We start from the raw sequence: 11,701 nt of genomic DNA, 5'->3' as shown, positions 1-11,701 counted from the left end.
TGAAGTACTTGGCTGATTTTTTTTTCTTAAAAAAACTCCAAAAGCCAGAGTCATGACATAAGAACAGGATCTTGTACTTAGAGGGGACATGAACCTTCAGAGCAGGCTGTGCTACCAACTCTGCCTCTAATAATAGCTGCCAACTTTGTGAGCATTGTACATTGTTTAAAGAATCTAATCAAGTTATATATTCCTTTTGAAGTCAGACAACTTTGATTTAACAATGGCTTCAGAGCTTTGAAAAACCCAATCTTTTCTAGTTTGTCTTTCACGATAGTTCCTTACCTGTCTCCCATTGCTGAATAAATCATTATAAACATAAACCAGATGCCTAATGCTAACAATAACTTTAGAGAGCCCTGCTTCCCCCAAGATGTATGGGCAATGACTAACACACTTTTAGCCTCCAGACTTAATTTAAAGCATTCTGGAATTGTGCACTGGTGAGATGAAGGCTGCCCAAGACAATAACTTTTACATTAAATATAATCTCTCTCTTTAGCAGCAACAAAGTCAAGGTTGTTCTCCTTCAGCCCTGGTGTCTCAGCTGGCCATGGGCTCTCTGCGAGCCTGGAGGCACTGGAAAAGGAAGACCAACTTAAAGAAAATGAAGTGTCTGTGTTTGAATGCCTGGGAGCAGCAGGTTATGTGACTTGCAGTGAGCATGCAGCAGCCAGGCACTGCTCCTCACAGTGAAGTCAGTGCTGTTTTCAGCAGAGGTGTGACAAGGGGCAGTGCTGAGTCTCCAGGTGTGACAAGGGGCAGTGCTGAGTCTCCAGGTGTGATAAGGGACAGCGTTGAGTCTCCAGGTGTGACAAGGGGCAGTGCTGAGTCTCCAGGCGTGACAAGGGACAGTGCTGAGTCTCCAGGTGTGATAAGGGACAGCGTTGAGTCTCCAGGTGTGATAAGGGACAGTGCTGAGTCTCCAGACACGCCGACTCCCTCTGGCAGAGCAGCAAACACTCGAGCTGCCCTCAGCCTCTGTCAGCAGCCGAGCTGAAGCACTTTGAAAGCTGGAGCTCACCGTGCCTGGAGACAGATCAGGGATGTGTGGAGCAGTGCAGGGGCTGTGCTGGTGGAAGATGAGCGTTCCTGACCCAGAGACCCCAGCCCGCAGAGCCAACAGCTGCTCCAGAGCTGCTCCACAGGGAATATATTGCTTAACAGAGGAACACATTTAAATGCATTACTAGCACAGCTAAATTAGTGTCTGGAGATTGAGCTCTGGCAAAGGAACAAAGTTTTGAAAGCTTCCTTCAGTATTCTTCCACTTTCCTATGTCTGTGCACACTAAGCCTGCAATGGGGTTAATCTTGCCGTTTTATTTTCATGATTTTTTCAGTCCTGTTCTACAAGGTTTGCTGTCTTCCTTGGTTTGGTTATTTGAAGCCATAACCAAAAAGTAGAGAGAAGAAGAAAGGATGGGAGGAAATCTTTGGATCTGTCAAAGTTAAGGAAATTAATATTAGATAAACTCTTCCACACAGAGGTGCTTTGCCCTTGTGACGTTGCTGGCACAGTGTGGCACAATGGGAAGCTCAGTGCAGAATTTCCTGACAAAGACTGAACTAAAAGGAGCCATTGCTAAAAATATACCAAAAAGGAGGCTCATGGGGAGCTGGATGGGGATTATTGCTCCTCCCTGAACTTCACAGCAATACCCCTGGTTTTTTGAGGGATGTTTTGTGGCAGTCTCCCAAGCAACCCAGTCGCACTGAAGTTCAAGGATGTGTTTGAAACCCTTGCACAGATACCCCATGAAAAAGAAATGCACCCCAAAACAATCAGAGGGAGGTTTTCTAGAAGGTCATCCCTTGCATGAAATTTCTGTTACCTTTGTATCACAGCTTAGCCTTTCCTAATTCCCAGCTGCTTGGTAAAGCTTCAGCCCAGGACTGTTTTTTTTTATTCTAATTTTCGAGTGAAACCTCACCAAATTATTTGATATGGGGGCCAAAGTAAAGCAGAGAGTGGCTTGAGGGGAGGAAAGACTCCAGACCCAGCATCTCCCAGGAAACTTTTGCCACCAGTTTCACTTTTGTGCTCAGCAACAGGAGAGCTGCTTGCCAAACCAGACCCCACCAGCTCTCCAGCCACACTTGCAACACCACCAAATCCATCTCCAGAGGAGGCACTAGGACATTAGAATATAAAAGGCTGTAATTTATGAACTTTAAACCATATTTTTTGATTATGGTGGATAGCAAGCAAACCCTGAAAGTCATCTTTTACAGAAAACATTAATTCTAGATGATGTTTTTCCCTTATAAAGAATGATTTACCTGTCTCTGCGGGGTTGTACTTTTTGTACAACAGAGCACATGTCTGTTCTGGTTCCTTACATATGAGGTACAGATCCCAGGCAAGCAGCTGTCCTGGGGTATTGTGGGGTTTCCATGACAAATGGGAATGCTCTACAGGCAGCTTTCATTTTTTCCTCTGCAAGCCTCAGTACATTGGCAGTTGTCAGAGTCCTGTGAACTTTCATATCTATTATGCCTTCACCACTACAAATGCTTTCAAATTAACAACCAGACACATTTCCTCTCTATGACTAAGCAGGAAAATGAAGAGAAAAGACAGAAATTATTACATTACAGAGTACCTTCTCCTCAGTCCCACTTAGCAATCACTTTGTAAAGTGATCTGAAAGATTATTTACATTGGGATACATCTAAGGGGATGAATAAGAGCAAACACTCCAAAAAGGGATCACAGCTGTTTCCTTTCCTCTCCCTGCCTGTCTCTGCTCCCAAGCAATCACCCTCATGCCGGTGTCAGGCAGAATCCTCACAAAATAGTAAGAAACATGCATTTTTAGTAATCCCATAAATACATTTTTATTTCAATGTTTAGCTTACTGCTCTTTCCAATTCCTGTTTGCCTTTGAAAAGGGGTATCTTAAATCTGTGCATGGACAAGGGCAGGTGATGCCTTGGGAAAGCTGACCTGGAACAGAGGCTGGACAGAGTTAAAGATTCCTACTTACAGAGTTAAAATCCCTACTAAAAAGTAGGGATTTATTAGGGATTTATTAAAGTAGGGATTTATTAAATATTATCAATGGATCCACCTTGGGCAGCGTAAGAGCCCAGCCAGGGCTGCACCCAAGGTGAACCCAAAATGGTCACAAAATACATGACCAGTCACAGGGTCTCTCACTTTTATAAGTTCTGGTCCATTTGCATATTGGAGTTAATTGTCCAATTACAGCTTTGGCCCATGAAGTCCCATCTTTCTTGTTTTTCTCTCTTCAGTCCATGTTGTTTATGGTCTTTGGCCTGAAATTTGGGTCGGTTGTCCTTGGTCCCCAGCTGGAGAAGGAATTGTTTTGTCTCCCTACTCTGTGGAGAGAGCTCACCATCCCCTAATGTGAATCTCAGAACTACCCACTAAAGCAGCACAGAATCTGAAAAATATAGAAGCTAAAACCTGAGGCATCACAGGCACACGGAGAGCAATCCCTTCTGTAGGAGCAGATGCACTGCTGCACTGGCAGTTACAGGAGGAATAGAAAACCAGGAGAAATAGAATAGAATAGAATAGAATAGAATAGAATAGAATAGAATAGAATAGAATAGAATAGAAAGACAGCAGTGCAAGGGGAAAGTTTTCTAGCAGTATATTGCAGAGCTGTCCCACCACTGCTGGCACAGGCTTCCAGACATGCACGTGGTGGGATGCACAGCAAAAGGCTGCAATGCTGGAGTCACAGCCCAGCACCCCTTCTGAGTATGACATCGGGGTCCCAGGTGTCCATTTGGTGCATCTGGCACAACGATCTTACATCTGAAAATAATGAGAGAGATATTCAAAAATTAAAGAAATTCACTATTTCACAGTCTTTTCTCACAACTTTGAATTCTTCCTGTTAATTTCTTCATCTTTTGACAGTGCCTTTTCAAACCATGATCAACGGCCCCATCTGCCTGGCAATGAGAAGTGGAGCCTCAGTCTTTGATGAGGACTTGCAGGGCTCCAAGACCTTCGATGGTCACTGGTGGGAGATCACATTCAGGCAACCCCAGGGATCCTCCTGGTCTGGCAGCCTATGGATAAAATCTGTGTGAGTGACTTAAAAGCCTCAAAAAATTGCCATGGTGAGTAATCCCCTGAGATTTGGTGTTGCCCTCATAAACACAGGCTGTCCTTTTTTATATTTAAACATCAAAGGATGCCATTTGCTTTTAAAGTGATGTTTGGTGTTAATATTCTGTTCCTACAGGCCAGTTGGATCACGGGGAGGATGCAGTCATCTCAAAATAAAGGTCTGCTGTGCTGACTGATAGGCTTGAAAAATTGTGCAACAAATGCCAATGCACAACTCATTTATACAGGACACAACTGGTGGCAGATAATGTTCCGTCCTGGAAATGCACAGAAATGTTTTATTTCTACCTTCACGGAGAAGAAAACAGAGTGTTGTGTTCCTATACTTTTTATAACTCTTCCCTCACCCTGCTTCAGGGCTAAAATTTTGCTATTGTGGCAAAATTTTAGTCCTGAAGAACTGTGGTGGGGGAGCTTTAATCAAGGGTTGAACCTTTATGCCACAGGTTCAACCAAAAGGAACTGACAGGGTGTCGGTTCAGGCCAAATTTTTCTGTCCGAATGGTGATGCAGAAATCAGAAAAGTAGCAAATTTTATTATGCTTGTACTTCTGGGGCAGACTGTGGCTCTTCAACAACTTTTGATGTCTTGGGGACAAAGCTGTCCAGGCTGTTTCTTCTCATCCCTGTGTTTTGCACAGCTCTAAGTGTTGTATGAGAGGAGATCACAGCAGAGAGAAAGGAAGATACAAACCCCTCTTTTCTTAGCCTCTTGGCTAAACTCCAAGTATTTTAAGCATTTCTGGTAGGGGTTGATTCCCCCAGCGAGCCCCAGAGCTCTCATCTCTGAGGCTGTAAATCAAAGCCTGTTCACAGGAGATCAGCACATGCCAATACTGCTTTAGGCTTTATGGCATGCACACTTCAGACATCGATAGCAATAGGCCATCCCTCCCTGCAAGCCTTTTAGTGATCTCAGGATTGTGGTTTGATTTAGTGGGCAGGGGAGAAAAGCACAATGGAAGTCATACAAATGATTACATGCAAAGATCTGTTCCTCTTGTGAGACCCCTTGTAAATAATTTAACAAAGATCTTTAACAAGTCGCACTCTAAAGGAAAAAGTTGGTCCACTTTAAGCCCTGTTTTTCCAATTTGGATGTTTAAATCAGTACTGCAGTCTTTTAAAACAGCCAGATTCTGTAGAAATTGCCACAGAGAGACAGACGCAGAGTTCTGGTTGCCAAGTGCAAAGGAGAAAAATGTGAGAAACTCTGTTACAGGCAAACATGGGGTAATCTCCTTTCCCCCAGGACAGCTCATCCAAGCCTTGGAGACTAGTTAAAATATTAAAGCTAGAGGTTTTGCCCTTCCCAAACCACTGTTCACTTGAACTCTGCAGTCATGCTTTTCTCCACAGGAAGATTCAGCAAAGCCTTTGATAATTTTATGGGAACACCTCATTGCATATTTTAAATATTCCCTTTACCATCTCTCCTTCCAGAAGGACACGAACCTCTCCAGTAAGACACAGCTGGAGCCACCACATCTCAGGGCTGTTGGGCTCCTGCCCGCGTGGAGCAGCCTGCAGTGGCGCGGCTGTTCCAGGGCACGTGCGAGGAGCGTGGGTCCTCCCCAGGAGACACCTGATTCCCAGGGAAGGGAGTGCAGGGCAATTAGTCACTGTAAAACACTCTAACGAGGCTAAAGAAATAGCAATTGCCCACGCTCCAACAAAACCAAGTGCTTTATGTGACTCGAGATGCAGTTGGAGGAATCTGGCTAATCTTCTACTCTCCTAGTAAATCATTCATCGAGGCCATCTGTGAAATACGAGAAGAGCAGCTTCAACCCAAGATTCCAGCTTAGCAAAGCTCTTACTGCCTTGGCCGGAAAGAAGCTTTCCTGATAAAGTTGATAGCTAGTCCAAGCCCTCATGATTTCCAGAGGCAGCAATCCTGCTGGGGAGATTAGAGAAGCAGCCCTTGGAAGTCCTGAAGTATGGCCGTGCAGTACGGCAAAATTAAAGGGAACAAAAAAAGATAAAATCCGCAGCACTGGCCAGGGCCTGGCCCTGGCGTGCCCCTCGATGCTCCCAGGGCCAGTGGCCTCTGCCACAGACAGGTCTGACCAGCAGCCCCCAGACAAGTCACAACCTCTCTGGGACACAGCGTTTATGGAGCTCTGGAACAGCATCGAAGAAAATATCCAGTGCCTTGATGGCCAAGATTGAACTGGGGTTTTCTTCAGTAAGTGTGGATGCCCATCTGGAAAGTGATATTCAGCTCTCACAGCTGAACACAGAACCCAAAATTCCCTGCTTCAGGAGAGTTCATGCTTGAATCAAATGAGTCCAGTGTGAGGTCGTGTAATAATTCATCCAAAACACCCCTGCCAACTCCCCACACCAGGCTGCTTGTCTGTGTCCTTTACCCAGACTTGACAGATTTTTAAGAAGCAGACAGTCTTTCTCCACAGGCATTACTGCTAACCTGGGGATAGAAGAAAGTTTTTGGATAAATATTTCATATGGCAAAATAAACAAAATTTTGGTTTACAAGAGAAATGGGCTGAGCACCTAAGCAGAGCATTCAAGGACACGAGTTACACTCCACCTCCTCTGGGAATTAAGACAATACGGTTTTTAAAGGCTTTATTTTTTTATATCTTGTAGCTTCCAAACTCTTAGGATCTGCAATTCCCAGGTGACTCAGTAGCTAGTAGGAACAGAGAGTTTCAAAGTGAAAGACGAGATGCACCAATTCCTAGAGCCAAGTGTTTGAAGGGAAGTGAAGCAAAGGCCCAAACAGGACACAAAAGAGGAGCTCAGCAGGGCTGGAGGCAAAAGCCTCCAGTGTTACCTGGCGCTGGACTCTCAGGGAAGGCGAGGTTTGCACACAAGGAGGCTGAGCACATCCCACCTTTGAACCGTGTCAAATCCCTGTTGTTTGAATCCAGGCTTTCATATTGTGTTTGGGTGCCCTGCAGAACTACAGCCATGGAAGGGAAAATCCACCCCCTCCTGCCCTGTGCTTCAGCTGAGCAAAACCATGCTTGGTTTAGTGCTGAAGTCTTGTCCAAATGACAGCCCTCCTTATGACCAGGTGAAGTTGGACAAGTGATTATGTCTTGGAGCAGCATGGGGGACAAACAGCAGGAACTGCAGTTCCCAGAAAACAAAGATCCTCTTTGGCACGTGAGCTTTAACCAAAGTTTGCTGTGATAACCCACCCATGTTGTGGTTTATAAGATTTTAACTATTCTTTCCATTCTTCTTGGCGTCCTGGTGTTTGTTCCACTGACCTTGGGGCCAGTGACTGCCTTGAATACATCAAATTTTCTGCCTTCTCCCTAAAATCTCCTCAGATTTAAGTGAAACAGCATCTCATTGACCATTACCCCAACAAGGTTATTAGTGATGCATTTTCTGCTGTGGAGAGAAACAGTTCTAGACAAGTAATATTGGAAGCTGTTTTATTTTCATTTTAAAAGTATGGGATTCTTCCTTGCCACTTCCTAAGTCTCTAACTGCTGAAGAAATTATTTCACCCAGTGCATCAGCTGAGGCACTAAGGAAGCACTTCCTTCAGTCCTAATTGAGTGTAATAAGCACTGTAAATGCCCCTTTCTGTGGTGCTGTTTCTGTTCTTAGCACATTCTGTACCATCCCTGGCAGTCAGGGCTGCACAAACTGCAGCTTGGCTCACTGGAAACAGACACAGCCTGGAAGGAGCAGCAGCAGGGAGAGCAGCTGGCAGCCCCAGGTCAGAAGTAAAGGAGGAGGAAGGTGAAAACCAAAGGGTAACAGAGAAGTGCTCAACCTCAGCAAGACCAAGGACATCCCATGGCTGTGGCGCTGGACACTGCCTGAGCAAAGCTGCTGAGGAGATGTGCCCCAGCACACCAGAGCTCGTGCAAGAAGGGGAGCTCTGTGTCAGCTGGGCTCTGGGATTTTCTGTTTGTCAGCCAGGACTTGTGTTGCTCAGCAGAAAGCTGCCCTGGCCTCCCAGGCATAGCAAGATTGGTGCATCCTCCACCTCCCAAATCACACAATGCAGGCTGCAGAAGCATCTGTTATAAATCCTCTTCTCTGGGCAAGGGCAGGAAGCACAACTTTCACAAGACTCTCTTAAATTGGAGAAAGTCATCCAGGCTTTTTCTTTGGAAGTGCTGCACCCCTCCTGGAGCCCTTTGTGATCTAAGTTGTTTAGAGAGTAAATGAAAGGGAGTGAGCCAGAGAGACAGTAATGGTTATTTCTCCAAGAAGGAAAAGCTTAATTTTACCATGGGGATCTTGCCTCTGCCATGACCCCTCCAACAGCTCACAGGAACACAGGAGGAATTAACCAGCAGTGAGGACTGGTTCATCTTGCAAATTTGTAAAGAGTTTCATCTAACTTCCTAACAGCAATATCCTTGATCCTGAAAAAAAAACAACAAACAAACAACCTGCCCACCCCAAACTCGAATCAACAGCACCTAGTCCTCAGCTAGACGCACTCAGCTTCTCCATAGCTTATAGCACCCTCCTTTTTTCCATCTAACCAAGATATAATTAGGGCTTGTAACCTCTTTGGAGACTTCCCTGGGCTGCAGCTGAGATGGTCAGTGCACACAGGGCAGGGAACATTTCACAGGCAGCAACCCTGGAGGGGCTGGTCCCAGAGAGGATGAGAGGACAGGGAGCAGGATGAGGATTACCAGGCTCAGAACCATTTGTGTTTGCTCAAGGTTGGTATCTGTGCAGCTGACTGGTAAATGAGATCAACAGGATTTTTCCATCTAATCTAAGCAAGCAGTTGGGTTTTATTCAAATAATTCTTTTAAGGGATAATAATGTCTTATTATGACTAGAGGGCTTATTACTAGAATGCTGCACTAAATTCAATAATCTGAACTCACCAAATATCATCCCTCTTGTGGGAGCTTCAGCTGTTTGAGAAGGAGCCCCAGAGTTGCGTGATCATCCCTAAAACCTTCTCCCCTAAGTTCCAGCTTTGAAGAACAAGTTGTTCATCATATGCTGAATTCAGCCTTGGAGTAACTCCAGTGAAAACAAAAGGAGTAACAACAGGAATGGATTAGGCCCAATTGCTTTCACATTTCTCCAACTTGAATTTTCAATTCCAATACTAAAGGAGGAGTAAAAAAACCTGACCCAGCTCATGGCACAGAGACAAATACACTCCAAAATGTGAGTCTGCTTTGTGATGTGACCTCGTGCCCTTTGGAAAGTGCACCAAGGAGGGCTTCCCAAAGCCTACCTAGGGAAAAAACTCTGCTATCATCTGGCAGGAGCAATATATATTCCTGTTTCTGCCACTGTATTGTACCAATTTTTGCACAGAATGGTCAAACCCTGAAGTTCTAGGCTGCTACATTTTGACTACTGACCTTACACATGTCTGAAAAAACCCCAGTATCTGCCAAACTGAAATATAGAGTCATGAGGATTTAATTTAATTTCATAAAAACATATTGAGGAAGATTAAACAGTGTGTTTTCTGCACCAGCCCCATTTTTCAGAGGGAGCTGTGCTCAGATCAGGAGAGGGCACAGTCTCACAAATTCTCATCTGACAGATCATCACCTTGGCATCTCTTTGGTTAAACAGAAGTGAACAAGAAGAGAGGAAGTGGAATAAGGACAGAGACAGAGAACCCCAAGCTCCCCTGCTGACTGTGGAGCCTTGCTTTCTTGCAGTGCTTGCTGCACCACTCACTCATTAGCTTTTAAGTTCCTTCTAACTTTGACCTGCTGTTTCCTGCCAGGGCTGATGAGCCACAAGTGCAGAGTCTCTTCCTCTGGGCCAGTTCCTCAGAGCACACTTCCAGTGGCTGCCACATGAAGTTAGCTGAAGAAAAAAAAAAAGTTGCTCTTGTTTTGACTGGAGATTTTCCCAGTGAAATTCCCAGGCTATTCCAGTGTGTTATAAAGGGGGTAACCCAATTATCCAGTGATCAAAGAACTAATCTGCAAGTCAGAAATCCTGGGTTCAATTTCTAACTCATATTCAACCAACACTAACCACATGACCTCTCTGTGTCTCCACACACTCGAGGGTTTCAGTAATAATGATGACACTCAAAGCTGCTCCTGAACAAACAAGAAGTTTATGAATCATCACAGAAGCACAAAATACTGAGGCCACGTTTGACCCATGAGCTTCACTAGGTGAGTGCAGAGGCTTTGTCCAACTGACAGGCTGGAAGTGGAGGAGTTCAGCTCAGCTGCTATCTAGCTCAGAAATCACTGCACATTGTTTGCAAACTTATCAGGAGTGACTTGAATTGTGAATTAGCTTCAGCAAGGCAGCTGGCAGGCTGCTGAGGCATACAATGCCTGCTGAATCTGCACTTCCTGCTGGAGACGTGCGAAGGAGAAGGCAAACTATGAAAGAGCAGAGAAACTGCTCCCAGCTCCAGTCAAAACTACGTGCAGCACAGGCACAGCAGGGCCAGCCGCTGAGCCAGGGGCCAAACCAGAATTCCCAGCAGCAGCAGTGCTGACAGTACTCAGCCTCAGCGCAGCACTTGCTGTGGAGGGAGCCCAAAGCCCTTTGGGAAGATCGTGAGGCTCCCCCACCTTCCCCCAGCTCCTTTCCACACTGGGTAAGGGCACGGAGCTGGAGGGCAGCCCTTGGACCATCCCAGCCCACACTGTGACCCTGCAGGCAGCTCTCACACACAGCCCAGAGCTGGTGCTGCTCCGTTTTACACCTTGGTTTTCAGTAAATAACCAAATCTCTGTCAAAAGCAGCAGCAGACACCGAGACCTGTTCTGGCCAGCCTCACCTGAGCACTCACCTGGCCAGGGCAGCAGAGCAGGGCAATGGCTGGATGCTCTCCATGCAGGCAGACATTCCCTGTGTGCTGCAGGTCACAGAGCTGAGGCTGCTCTACATTCCCCAGGATCCAGCTCTGTGTGTGCCCACCCAGGAAGATGTGCAGTCTGATGGGAACACTGCAGCATCAGCACTTGGGAAAAACCCCAGCTTGTACACTGCAATCCCCTAAACCCGACCAAAATGTGCCACAGCGGGCTCCTAGAGGCTCCACGGGCTGGGAAAACAGCCAACGTGCAATGCACTGCTAGGAAAGCTCTCCCATGGGAGCAGGGCCTATTCAGGTTGTCAAGGACCTCATTTCAGGACCTCATTTCAGGCTGTCGAGTGAATTTGATCCAAGTCCCCTCCAGCACGGGATTGCGTTATCCTTACAGCCACAGAGAACCTTTTCTAAAATCAGTTTTAAGGTTATTGGCATGAAGAAATCCAAACCCTCACTCCGGGAAGTTAGCGTTAACTCTGAAAGGAAGAGATTACCTTGTAAGTGAAAGGGAAGAAACCATTAGAAGCTTCTAGCAGCAGCAGCTGCAGGGCCAGCGCAGATCGGAGCGCTTCAGGCAGCATCGCCCAGCCCGTCCTGCGCTCTGCCAGCCGCCAGACGCCATCCCGTGGCCATCCCGGTCCCCACGAGCTTCCCCCGCCGCTGCGGAGCTCCCGGCACGGTCAGGGATGCGCAGTTGCCGGCGCTGAGGCTCGCTCCGAGTCCTTCGTGCTCCCTGTTCGGTGTTGCTAAGGTCAAGCAAGGCTGGCAAAGTTCTGCCACTTCCCCAAAAACGCGCAGAGAGGCGCAGGCTGCAGGATGTGG

Source organism: Motacilla alba, chromosome 4A (genome assembly GCF_015832195.1).
Source record: "Motacilla alba alba isolate MOTALB_02 chromosome 4A, Motacilla_alba_V1.0_pri, whole genome shotgun sequence".
Lineage (NCBI taxonomy): Eukaryota > Metazoa > Chordata > Aves > Passeriformes > Motacillidae > Motacilla > Motacilla alba.
This window is presented reverse-complemented; position numbering follows the sequence as displayed.